The sequence below is a fragment of the Macrosteles quadrilineatus genome, unplaced genomic scaffold, assembly GCF_028750875.1.
Source record: "Macrosteles quadrilineatus isolate MER2022 unplaced genomic scaffold, UCM_ALF_1.0 Scaffold_1__1_contigs__length_201487025, whole genome shotgun sequence".
Classification (NCBI taxonomy): Eukaryota; Metazoa; Arthropoda; class Insecta; order Hemiptera; family Cicadellidae; genus Macrosteles; species Macrosteles quadrilineatus.
In genome coordinates this window covers 107999934-108012116 of record NW_026542594.1, presented here as the reverse complement: position 1 = coordinate 108012116, position 12183 = coordinate 107999934, and the positions used below count along the sequence as shown (strand labels likewise).

Here is a 12183-nt window from a genome sequence, read left to right as displayed (position 1 = left end):
TTAATAAATGGAATTTTCTCACCAATCTTCTATAATAATAATTTTCTTCTTAACGTAGTCCTAAATTCTTCTTTCTTAAGTTAACTTGATTTGGATATTATGCCAATACTTTATTTTATAATTTCACAATTTATTTCACAACTAATAGTTTAAAAACTGTATGTTCTTCTTGGATGCTTTAACTGCACTGTCCTGTTCATTGTTGTAAATCCTTTCTTAAAATATGGGGTTCACATAAATAAAAACATGGTTGAATTTTACTTGTAATCTTGAACCTGGATGCACTGTATTTTAAATGGAGGAATTGTTCTGAATACTAATTTTGGATAAGCCAATGAATAAATTTTGATTATGAATTATATATACGTTGAGACAATAATGGTTTTAATAATATTAACAATGAACATGAGAGTGAAAATTTAAAAACGTACGTTTTCATGTCCCTGGCCTTTTACTTCGTAGATACTGGATTTGTAGTTTATTATTATGTGTTTTAATATTTTTTGGGACGGGGGCAACATACTACACACATTTATTTGGGTTTAAATAGGTTCTAGGTATTTTTTTCGTATTTTTAAAGGAACCAGGACATGATTGAGCCATGCGAACGAGATCATCTTGAAAATTAAGAAGTTAAAGGGGGCAAAGCCCGCAGGTTACAGCTAGTAAACTAAATAAATGTAATAAAAAATGTTTAACTGTTATTCAAATATTCAGAAACTAGCAACAGTGCCCGTTGTGGTTAAATACAACGGTCTCTAGTAAAATAATGGTTATGAAATCCATACACCACTTTACTCACTAATATTAATGGCACAGTTTAAGCACATAACATTAGAATCACACATTTAACATAAGGAACACACTTTAAACATAAATGCAAATTGTTAAAAAACAACAAAAAATCAAAGAAAAATTAAATAGATAACAATACTGTATAACAATAAGCTGTTGAATTATTGACACATGTTTCGTATGATTAGATTATGCATACTGGTAAACCAGTTATTGCCATCTATAGAAATAATTGGTTTTAGCGAATTTCCCTATAGGGAAGTAGCTATTACCGTACGTGGCATGGTAAGACCTAGGCCCGGGACCGATTTACTTTTTCATTTTGATGTCCCCAGAGACCAAAAACACAATTCGTTCAAATTTTTATATATGTATATCTATACAGGGTTAGTAAAAAGTGTGGAGACCCCCTGTTATTTTTTTAACGGCCCATACTAGAAAAACTAAACCTGGCACACCATTATGGCATGTTATGAAGTACTTTTTGGGCACAACCGCCACTTGGTGTTCATCCCCAAAATGGGGGATTTTGGGGGAAACTAAAAAATTTCAAATACAAAGACCCATCGAGTGACCCCTCATTTTGAAGGTCCTGGTAAAAGATGACCAACAACGCGAACTAGAGGTCTCTATCTCAGTTCAGTACAAAATGGCAGCCAATTGAAATTCTCATAAGTTCCCAAACCCAAAATGGGGGATTTTGGGGGAAACTCAAAAATTTTAAATGGTAAGCCCTATCGAGTGACCCCTCATTTAGAAGGTCATAATAAAAGAAAACTAACAACGCAAACTATAGGTCTCTATCTTAACACAGTAAAATATGGCAGTCAATTGAATATAAAATTGCAAGTTATTTCCGATTTCTAAAGATTTCAATCAGCTTCCATTTTTTACTGGAATGAGATAGAAACCTCTAGTTTGCGTTGTTAGTTTTCTTTTACCAGGACTTTCAACATGAGGGGTCACTTGATGGGGCTTATCTTTTAAAACTTTAAATTTCAAATAAACTTTTAAATTCAAATTCTGAGAATTTCAATTGGCTGCCATTTCTTACTGGATTGAGATAAAGACCTCTAGTTTGCGTTTTTGGTTTTCTTTTACCAGGAACTTCAAAATGAGGGGTCACTCGATAGGTCTTTGTATTTGAAAGTTTTGAGTTTCCCCCAAAATCCCCCATTTTGGGGATGTACACCAAGTGACGGTTATGCCCAAAAAGTACTTCATAACATGCCATAAAGGTGTGCCGAGTTTAGTTTTTCTAGTATGGGCCATTAAAAAAATAACAGGGAGTCTCCACACTTATTACTAACCCTGTATATATATATATATATATATATATAGATTTATATATATGTGTCCATGAACACGATAACTTGAGTAATTTTTGTCCGATTTTGATGAAATTTGGTTTGAAGGCGTAAGGCAGATATACTTGAATGAGTTCTCGAACCAGCATGATCAGACCATGGGAACAGGGTTTTACGGGGGGTTTTATGAGGTAAAAATTGATTTTTCTAATTTTTTACCTCCTAAACACAAAATTTCCCAATTTCTCTCCGGACCTTTTTAAAGAGCTTAAATAAGAAATAATTTAGTATATCAAAGTGTTTTTGTACAATTATTGGTTACGGAGAAAATTCAAAAAAATGTAATTTTAAAATTCCCATGTTATTCTTATGGAGAATATTGTAAAATGTTGTAGTTTGCTTGTTTATGGATATATTTTGATCGAACTTGGTAAATTAATTTATTTTATACAAAGTATTCATATTTAACTAAAAACACACTTTTTTACCCTCCCTGTAGCACCAAGCCTAGGTACTCATAAAACCTAATGTTAATTAAATACATTCAATTGAAAATCAATTCAGGCAAATGGAAATTCGCTTAGTCGGCAGGTTTGCTGCGGCGGTGGTATTTTCTTTTCCGAGTCGGGTTAGCTCTTCTACCCGACCGATTTTCATACTTTTGGCCTTAAACTAAAGGTATGGGCGTACCGCAGATTTGCCATCAAGCATAGGCATTCATTTTGACGTATATTTTGAGTTATGCACAAACTGCACAAAGATGTATTCCAGCAGTTCTAATTACATTATAAATTTTGGTCAAAAACCGTGAAATACCAGCTTTTACTTGAGCTATTGATTATTAAGATCGGACTACCTAAAGCACACTGCTGAATTAAGAATCAACAATAAATACAATCGTTTTAGTACTTATCTGCAATCAATGCTACATAACTCTATTTTTATTTAAGTTATTTTATGTCTTGGTCTAAAAATACTTCAAAGGCTTTTACTTGAGATATTGATAGTTTTAATCAGTTAAGTTCAAGATACTGTATCGCTCAATCAGAAAATATAAATTTGATTATATCTTGAACATGGAATTTAGTTTTATAGATATGCTTACTTAATTCTAATTACGTTATTCTATTTGTTTTGACCTAAGAACCTTCATTGAAATACCAGCTTCCATTTCATTAAAGCACACAGCTAAATCACGACCAACACAAATTGTTCAAAAAATTGAGTTATTTATCATCGATTTATAGCCAAACGATCTTGCTTGCAATCTCAACAGTACTTTCATAATTATTTGCAAATCTTCACAAATTAGGCTATGGTTGATATCTAGGTGCTGATAGAGTGCACCCGCCTACTATACATAAGAGATGACCAAACCAGTATGCGAGTGAATGTAAATTTAAATATTGTAGATTACTTTTATATTTTTTACATCATCATATTTTTTATATTCTATAATCAGTCAGATAAATTATTTTAGAGTTACTCTTTGATTAAGGTCTTGCTGTTTATTTTTTGTTTATTCTTTTAATAAAAGTTTCAGTTTTGCTCGATTTCGAGCAACGGGTTATCTAGTATTTAATAAAATCACAATTTTATAATTATTTGCAAATCTACATGGGTTAGGCATTCTAATGGCCCATTAATTAACAAAATCGGTCCAGTAGAAGTCTAGATTTAGTTGTACAAAGTTTAACAAAAATATCCCAAACTCAATATTTTCTCAACTATAAATTCGGAGGTTGCTTAGATTTTTTGCAAATAACTTTTAAATCGTGAGGAAATCGACCAAAGTGGAAGGTGATATTCTGAAAGAGAATAAAATTTCCTACAAATTGATACCATGCACTTCATGGAAATATTCAAAAATGGCAGCTAAAAGTCTCACCCAAATAAAAAGTGTGAAAAACGCCGTTTTCAATGTATTTCTTATGGAAAACACGTTTTCTTTAATTTATCACCATAAATCATAACAAAAACAAACTTTCATAATTATTTGTAAATCTACACGACTACACGACAAATGCAAATTGTAACAACAACATTTAATCAAAGAAAAAATAATTAGATAACAATATAACAAGAAGCTGTTGATTTATTAACACATGTTTCGTATAATTAGATTATGCATACTGGCAAGGCCACACTAAAAAAACGGTAAACTAATTATTGCCATCTATAAAAATAAATGGTTTTTCTTTTCCGAGTCGTGTTAGCTCTTCTACCCGACCGATTTTCATAATTTTGACCTTAAAAAGGTATGGACGTACCGCTGATTTGCCATCAAGCATTGGCATTCATTTTGACGTATATTTGGAGTTATGCACAAACTGCCTCCCCGTACATTTCTTATGGGAGGTAAATTTGGTTTTTTTCCGAGTTCAATGTTTCGCAGGCGGGCGATGGTTTACAGGAGGGCTCTTCTATTCTCCCGATTTTCAAAATTTTGGTCTTAATGCTATGCAAGCGCATATTTGTCATCAAGCATCATCATTAATTTATCTAATGTATTACTCGACAAAAGATTGTTTTTCACTTCAATTAACGATGTATTACAGCAGTTCTAATTACATTATACATTTTGATCTAAAAACCTTAAGTGAAATACCAGCTCTCATTTGAGCTATTGATTATTAAGATCGGACTCCATAAAGCAGACTGCTGAATCACGAATCAACAATAATTACAATCGTTTTAGTACCTATCTGCAATCAATGATACGTAACTCTATTTTTATTTAAGTTATTTTATATGGCTTTGTCTTAAAATACTTCAAAGGCATTCACTTGAGATATTGATAGTTTTAATCAGTTAAGTTCAAGATACTGGATCACTCAATCAGAAAATATAAATTTGATTATATCTTGAACATGGAATTTAGTTTTATAGATATGTTTACTTAATTCTAATTACGTTATTCTATTTGTTTTGACCTAAGAACCTTCATTGAAATACCAGCTTCCATTTCATTAAAGCACTCAGCTAAATCACGACCAACACAAATTGTTCAAAAAATGGAGTTATTTATCATTGATTTATAGCCAAACGATCTTGCTTGCAACCTCAACAGTACTTTCATAATTATTTGCAAATCTTCACAAATTAGGCTATCCAATGACCTATTAATTAATAAAATCGGTTCAGTAGAACTGTAGATTTAATTGTACAAAGCTTAACAATAACATCTTTAATTCAGTATTTTCTCACTACTATAAATTTCGAGGTTGCTTAACGTTTTTGCAAATAACTTTGAAATGGTGAGGAAATCAACCAAATTGGAATATGATATTCTGAAAGAGAATAAAATTTCCTACAAATTACTATTATGTACTTCTTGAAAATACTCAACAAAGGCAGTCTAAAGTTGGCTACAAATATAAAATTGGAAATATAAACTTGGAAAAAAGGAGTTTTAAATGTATTATTTTTTATTTTTATTTTTTTCACCTCAAATATCAAATAAAATCAAACTTTCATAATTATTTGCAAATCTACACAAATTAGGCTTTCCAACGACCCATTAAGTAACAAAATTGGTCCGGTAGAAGTCTAGATTTTGTTGTACAAAGTTTAACAAAATATATCTAATTCAGTATATTCTCGCCACTATAAATTTGGAGATCACTTGGTTTATTGCCAATATCTTTTAAATGGAGGGGAAATCGACCAAACTGCATGTGACATTCTGAAAGAGAATAAAATTTACTACAATTTACTACTATGCATTTCTTGAAAATACTTAATAAAGGCAGCCAAAAGCTGGCTACAAATAGAATCTTGAAAACAGAAACTTGAAAAAAACAGTTTTTAATGTATTTTTGTTATTTTTACTTTTTTACCACAAATATTTAATAAAAACACAATTTTATAATTATTTGCAAATCTACATGAGTTAGGCTTTCTAATGACCCGTTAATTAACAAAATCGGTCCAGTAGAAGTCTAGATTTAGTTGTACAAAGTTTAACAAAAATATCCCAAACTCAATATTTTCTCAACTATAAATTCGGAGGTTGCTTAGATTTTTTGCAAATAACTTTTAAATCGTGAGGAAATCGACCAAAGTGGAAGGTGATATTCTGAAAGAGAATAAAATTTCCTACAAATTGATACCATGCACTTCATGGAAATATTCAAAAAAGGCAGCTAAAAGTCTCACCCAAATAAAAAGTGTGAAAAACGCCGTTTTCAATGTATTTCTTATGGAAAACATGTTTTTTTAATCTTTTCACCATAAATCATAACAAAAACAAACTTTCATAATTATTTCCAAATCTACACGACTTAACCTTTCCAACGACACATTAATTAATAAAATTGGTCCAGTAGAACTCTAGATTTAGTTGTACAAAGATTTTTAAAACTGAATTATCTATACTATTATATAAAAATCTAATGGTGTCTGTCTATATGTGTATTACCAAAGATTACATATGCTATGCAAAAGCTACTGTACTAACTGGACTAAAATTTTACAAAAATATAGTTACCATACCGAGGACCATTATAGGACTATTCACATTTCGATACTGACCGTAGGCTTTGCCCCTTTGGCTTTAAAGGATGTGAGGTGAAGATTTTAATACCCCCGCCGCAGCAAACCTGCCGACTAAGCGAATTTCCATTTGTCTGAATTGATTTTCAGTTAAATATATTTTAATAACATTAGGTTTAACGAGTACCTAGGTTTGCTGCTACAAGGAAACTAATAAAGTGTGTTTTGAGTAAAATATTGATAGCTTAGTACAAAATAAATAAATTTGCCAAGTTTGATCAAAATATATCCATAAACTAAACAAGCAAACCACAACATTTGACAATATTCTCCATAGAATAACATGGGAATTTTAAATTTACAATTTTTTTAATTTTCCCCGTTACTAATAATCGAACAAAAATACTTTTATATACTAAATGATTTGTTTTTTTAAGCTCTTTAAAAAGGTCTAAAGAGAAATCGGGAAATTTTGTGTTTTGAGGGTCAAAAGTGAGAAAACCCAATTTTAACCCCATAAACCCCCCCCCCCCCCCCCCGTAAAGCCCTGTTCCCATGGTCCGATCGTGCTGGTTCGCGAACTCATTCATGTTTATCTTGCTTTACACCTTTAAACCAAATTTCATCAAAATCGGACAAAAATTACTCAAGTTATCGCGTTCACGGACGTATATATATATATGTCTATATATATATATATATACATATATAAAAATTTGAACGAATGGTGTTTATGTATATTTAGGTAAATTAAGTTATTGTGTTTTGCTAAACCTATGCATAAATTAAACCAAAGAATATCATCAATAACTAAATTGTACTGTGTTGATTTTTTTTTTATCTGTTGTATATGCGTAACTATAATTACTAATTATCAAATGGTAATACAAAATACTCGTATTTTATCTTAACATAGCTTTCAGTTCACATTTACTTTATTTGATACATTTATTATTTGTGTTTTGCCACACCACTGATTAAATTAAACCAAGGAAAATATCATACTAAGCAGTACAAAGTGTTCTTTTGTTTGTAAAATCAATGAAATATCTTTTACTATGTTTACTTTATGGTAAGTGTGAAAATGTAAAGCCAATGGACGATGGAACTGATTAAAAGAACTGGTTTGTATATTAAGTTGTTTGTTGATATTTTTGTAGAGTAGAATCAGAGATGCAATGAAACTTAAACACTGTATTTGCTGTTAAATTGTTTAGGCATTGATGCTTTGATAATCATATTAGTTTTGTCTGCTGTCTTTAATGCTAAATTATTTGTTTAAAATTTTTTATAGTACCTATAGATATAGTTTCTTTAATATTTAAAAGACTGTATTAAAAAGGCATAGCAATATTTCTAAAGTTTATAACAGCTGACTTAGTTTGTGCTAATGATTTATTGTGAGTGAAGAAACTGAAGATGGAAGGATTTGTGATTTAATATAGGGTAAAGAAGAGTGACATTTAAAAAAAATCCTACTAATATTATAAATGAGAAAGTTTGGATGTATGGATGTATGGATGGATGTATGGATGTATGGATGGATGTATGGATGTATGGATGTATCAGGCCCGTTTTTGGCCCTGCCAGCGTCCTAGGCACGGCTAATAGTAGCGCCCCTTTGTAATATATATATATAACAGGGTGTACACTGACCGGGAAATCCGGGAATCATGCAGGAGATCTTTGAACCGTGAATTTTGTATTTCTACCTAGAGTTTTCAATTTACCGTGATCGCTCATGACAACAGTGACGTTTCCGTGATCGCGCATGACAACAGTGACGTTTCCGTGACCGCGGGAGACAATAATAAATGTCTACACACGGCCGCGAGGGATGATCAGAATTTTCCGCGATCGCAGAAGACGATGATGGTATCTACTATCTACAGAGCCGCAACGGATGATCAGAATATTACCACAATCACGGAAGACGATTGATGTCCACACGACCGCGGGAAACCTCAAGAACTTTGCCGCGATCGCGGAAGACAATGATGATCTCCACAAAACTGCAGGACATGATTAAAATTTTGCCGCAATCGCTGGAGACGATTACCATGGATTCACGACTGCGGGATACGTACGATATCTACAGGACCGCGGGAGATATAATAACTATTTCTACACGGCCACGAGGGATGATCAGAATATTGCCGCGATCACGGAAGACGATGATAATGTCCAAATGACCGCAGGAAAAGATCAGAATTTTGCCTCATTCGCCGAAGACGATTATCTCCATATGTCCGAGGGAGATGATTACCATTTTGCCACAATCGCGGGCTGCGACTACTATGTCCAAACGACCAACGGGGACGATATATTGTCTTCACGGCCGCGGGGGTGGTCAGAATTTGACCGCGATCGCGCAAGACGAGGATAATGTCCTCACGACCGCGGGAAGATATCAGGATTTTGCCTCATTTGCGGTAGATGATAATAATCTCCTCACGACTGCAGTATACGTTCTTATATTGCCTCGATCATGGAAGACGATAATTTTATGTCCAAACGACCTGACTGCAGAAAATAGTAAGAATCTTGCCGCAAACGCGGGAGACGATTACGATGCCTACACGGCCGCGAGTGGTTATCAGAAGTTTACCGCGATATCATGCAAATACTACCACAAATTTTTTTTTTAATTTCCAAATTATTGGCGCCCCCAAAACAAGCCAATTGCCTCGCGCCCTAGGCACGTGCCTACCGTGCCTATTCAGTAAATCGGCCCTGGGATGTATGTTTGTGACAAGTGAACGCGAAAAATACTGGTCGGATTGGGCTGAAATTTGGCATTATGATAGCTCACATTACCGATTAACATATAGGCATATTCTTATTTCAAAAATCCTTTCGGGCTCCGCCCCAGTGGCTCTGGAGTTTCCCTTGTTAACCTTATGAGAAATGGAATTATTGAATCTTAACAGCTGTTTCAATTAAACAAGTTGGTTCTGTTCTATGATGTTCAATAGCATTAAAGTTACAAGGATTACCAACAGGGTGCAGCACTATTATTTCTTTTACATTTATGACAACAGTTAATTTGCAACCAAAAGGTGAGTGAGCGTAGCAAACGAACTTCAACCTGGAGGCGAGTTAGCGTAGCGAACGAGCTAATCTGAAGGCAAGTGAGCGCAGCGAACGAGCTCCAACCTAAAGGTGAGTGAGCGTAGCGAACAAACTTCAACCAGGACGTGATTGAGCCATGCGAACGAGATAATCTTGAAAATTAAGAAGTTAAACGGGGCAAAGCCCGTGGGTTACAGCTAGTGTTCATATAAATTTAATAATTAGTAGTAACTTCAAAATTGAAATTTAAAATGTCATTCTAATATATAAAATTCTCGTGTCACAGTGTTTGTCTGCAAACTCCTCCGGAACGACTTCACCGATCGTTATGAAATTTGGTGTGTAAATTCTGTAGGTATGCGAATCGGACGTAAACTATTTCCCGTTTCGAAATTCTTAAAAGGGCTCCGCCCCAGTGGCTCTGGAGTTTCCCATATTAACCTTATGAGAAATAGAATTAATGAATCTTAACAGCTGTTTCAATTAAACAAGTTGGTTCTGTTCTATGATGTTCAATAGCATTAAAGTTACAAGGATTACCAACAGGGTGCAGCACTATTATTTCTTTTACATTTATGACAACAGCTAATTTGCAACCAAAAGGTGAGTGAGCGTAGCGAACGAACTTCAACCTGGAGGCGAGTGAGCGTAGCGAACGAGCTAACCTTGAGGCGAGTTAGCGTAGCGAACGAGCTCCAACCTAAAGGCAAGTGAGCGCAGCGAACGAGCTCCAACTCAAAGGTGAGTGAGCGTAGCGAACGAACTTCAACCCAAAGGTGAATGAGCGTAGCGAACGAACTTCAACCAGGACGTGATTGAGCGATGCGAATGAGATCATCTTGAAAATTAAACGTAACGGTACTTTCTTTCAATCGGTCTGTCTTAGGGGAAACCTATAACTTAGGTGATACGAAGTTCGCCGGGTCAGCTAGTAATAAATAAAAAGATATGTTACTAAGGGAGATGAAATGGTGGTATCCACTGCTTACCAGATTAAAGTCATAACTTAAACATTTCTATTAGCTGGCCATAAAAGTTGAATTTTGTTTCTAAAAGCGGGGATGTGTAACTATTATAGCAACAGATGTAAAGATTAAAATGTTTCTATTTTGTGTCCTCTTCCCATTGCAAAGCACGGGTACAACAGCTAGTATATAGAAAAGATAGATAGTTAAAACTGTTTTTGTGAGAGATACATTATAAACTCGTTTTTGAATTTTGAAATATTGGTAATTTCTCTGAATTTGGTAGGTTGACTGTTGTAAAGCCTGAGACTCATATAAAATGGTGATCTTTCATACAGACAGAGGCAATGTCTTTTGGATATTTCGAATTATTTTTAAAACGAGTAGGATATTGAATTGATTGTTGTTGTATGATTGATAGTTACTTTTAAATGTTCAAGTCAACTTACATCACATTAGTAACCTTTAAATATCACTTGACAAAATATTTTGTTATCTTTGATATTTTTTTACTCTGATAACTGGAAAGAACTGGTCCCGGTCATTGTCCGGCGTACTTGTCAAAACAAAATATCGATCGCTATTGTTAAGACGGGTAGCCTCAGCCGGTGTCGAACTACAAGGAGTGTCGAACTATTGAAGGTTTACTGTAACTGTAAAGTCTTATTACCCTGGACAGATTCAACTTTTGGGGTTTGGATTAAACGTGTACAGTATTTAGTTCTTACAAAATTTGGGTCTGCTGACCTACTGCACTTGCACATATAGCAGCATTTGCATATTAAATGGGGGTGGTTTTGCTAAGTTTAAAAACTTAAAAACAAAATAAACTTATAATTATAAGTTATTATAATAGTTAGTGAATAATCAAGACATACAAAATAAGATGTACCTGCATGTCTTACCTGATGATTATAATGTAATGTGTATTATAATTCATATGTATATTAACATGATTTAGTCTTATACTTGAACATAAATAATACTGTCTCACTGACTGTGTACTAGATATAACCAGTCATTCATGCCATAAACTTCACAAATGATTATGAAATTATCAGCTTAATCTTATAAATTAGATAACTTAAAATAGTTTACCCCCCCCCCCCCCCACACACACACACCACTTGAAAGCCCCCATTCACATGCTTAGCATTCAGTAAAATATTAACAGTTCATAAATAAATTTTCCATATTTGATCAAAATGTGTTCATAAACAAACAAACTACAACAGCTTACTTATTTTCCATATGAATAACATGGGAATTTTAAGTTTATTTTTACTTTCTCCCCCTATACCATAGTATAATGGAGAAGGGAGAAAGTATTGTTTTCGTCAAAATTTTCGAGTTTGAGTTTTGAGTGGATATATTCGTTTTGGGTGTATATTCGTGTGGATATACACGTGTGTGTGTGTGTGTGTGTGTGTGTGTCTGTGTGTCTGGATGTGTACAGAGCTAGAGACCACACCTGTGGTCCGATTTTGATGAAATTTGGTATGTAGGTTCTAATCCATGGTATCTCCAGGAGTTTTTTTCATTTTTTTGAA

The 12183-nt window shown here is 33.7% G+C and overlaps 1 protein-coding gene across 1 annotated transcript in view; it reads right to left on the bottom strand.

The window, feature by feature from the left end:
- The window catches only part of LOC128982912 (peptidoglycan-recognition protein LF-like), a 175761-nt gene extending 164132 nt beyond the window's left edge, over window positions 1-11629 (bottom strand). Inside the window, exon 1 of the mRNA XM_054402010.1 lies at window positions 11539-11629. The gene's annotated coding sequence lies outside the window, so the exon portion shown is untranslated. The remainder of the gene's footprint in view (window positions 1-11538) is intronic.
- Between the last annotated feature and the right edge of the window lie 554 nt (window positions 11630-12183).